General features: G+C 56.1%; 1 pseudogene; it reads right to left on the reverse strand.

Annotated features, from left to right (window-relative positions):
* Positions 1-356: 356 nt before the first annotated feature.
* Positions 357-1,595, reverse strand: LOC138166327 (protein FAM98C pseudogene; annotated as a pseudogene).
* Positions 1,596-1,810: the final 215 nt, after the last annotated feature.

Raw genomic sequence — 1,810 nt, forward strand, 5'->3', positions numbered from 1 at the left:
GACAGGTCATTTTTCAATTTCATTTCTTACAGCTTAGAGATGAAGAAATACATTGCTCAGAACAGTGAGGCTGTTTATCTAAGGGAATGGAGAATTCCTGAAACAAAGTCACTGCTGCCTCTAATGGATCCAAAATAGATTCTGTTCCTCAAAGAAGAGAAACTATATTTGCTGGTAAGGATATAAAGATAGGAGAGGGGAGCTGAGCTCTAAAGCTGGGACTAGAGCAGGAGAGTTAGGGCTGTCATAGGCACCAGCATCTGGAGGATAGTGGAGAGGGGAAGAGGCATTCTTCTTCTGAAATGAAGTTCATAGATACTTGTCCCTGTGCCTTTGACCTTTATGACTTCTGTAAGTTTTTTTTTTTTAATTGTAAATTAAATCTATTTTTCCAGAGAGTTTGGCTTTGGTGGGAATGGGTATTGGGGGGAGCTGGATGCAAACCCTGGGTCCTTCAGCCCCTGCCCAGTGACAGAGGGCCCAGATGGGTGCTGTAAGGGGTGGTAGCATCCTGTTCACCGTCTCTTCTTCTTCCGTCCCCAGCGCTGGTGCCCACCCTCCCTACGGCTCTGCCAGCTGGGCATAGGGGCCTCCAGCTCATTGGGCCGGCCCCCTCTGTCAGGGACTGGGCCCATTAGCACCTTGTTGATGGGGCAGCAGGTGAACAGACAGGCAGCCCGACCTGAGGCTGATACCAGTCGGGAGAGGTCAGCCCGGGAAGCTAAGACGTGGGCAAGGGAGATTTCAGACTCGGGGGCCAACCCCTGACGTAGGGGCTTCAAGGCGTTTGTCACGGCAGTACCTTGGGTCTGGGCCCGCTCTGTTCAGTGTAAGGCAGATGCTGTGAGATCCAGCCTGGTCAGCATGAGACGTCGGCGGTAGCAATACTGATCCCGTAGGCAGATGGAGAGGGTACTCAGGGCCTCCCATCGGGGAGCATCCAGAGGCTGAGTGAGTAGGGGGTCCAGGTATCCAGGGGGCAGTAAGGGAAGTAAATCAGATCTTTGCATGGATATCTCTCAGCAATTGGTTTCCTGGGGTTCCTGGCTCTGGCTGGGGCATCCCCAGAGCTTGAAGAGTCAGGGTCAGCTCCCCCAGGGCTTTCTTCTGTGTCTCAGCATGGGAGGGGTTAGCTGGGCTTCGAAGACTCAGGAGGCAAGCTGCCTGGAGCTCTGAACAGAGGAAGCGCAGCAGGCGCTGGCGGCTGCCGGGGGTACCGATCCGAGCCGTCGGGTTCCCCGTCGTGAGGGTCCGGTCCGGGCAGTGCAGCTCCCGAAGCAGGCCGCTCAGCTCCAGAAGGAAGCAGTACTCAGTTTCCTGGCGGTCTCTGTTTCTGTCTCCAGCGCTCATGACCGCCCCTTCCTGTAAGGCCCCCAGCGCGCCAAGCTCTTTAGCCAGGCGTGCACACAGGGCTCCGAAGTGGGAGCACGACGCTCCACGGGACGCCCCTTCAGCTAGCCTCGCGCCCGCTCCGCCTCCGCCCAGGGCTCCTTCCCTAGGGAGCCGGTCTCGCACTCAAGGGCCCGCACAGCCCGCGCCAGCCAGGCCACCTCCTCCAGGCTCCGTGCCTGCGTCCCCTCTTCCGATGCCGCCATCCCCCAGGCCGCCTGGTCCCCTTCTGTCAGTTTGTTAAAGAAGTAGGAGAAGGAGGAGAAGGAGGTGGGCGGTAGGAGGAGACAGGGAAGTGACAGACTGGGAGGGAATGAAGCATTCTCTTTGTTCCAAACCTGAAAAAAATTGAGGCCATTCACCATAAGTTTCCTCTTCTCACCTCTTTCTCATTTCATAATTCTCAATTGTCTTCTGCAAG

Source organism: Petaurus breviceps, unplaced genomic scaffold, assembly GCF_028583685.1.
Source record: "Petaurus breviceps papuanus isolate PSGF00001 unplaced genomic scaffold, PetGlider_PUasm1.0 221, whole genome shotgun sequence".
Taxonomy (NCBI): domain Eukaryota; kingdom Metazoa; phylum Chordata; class Mammalia; order Diprotodontia; family Petauridae; genus Petaurus; species Petaurus breviceps.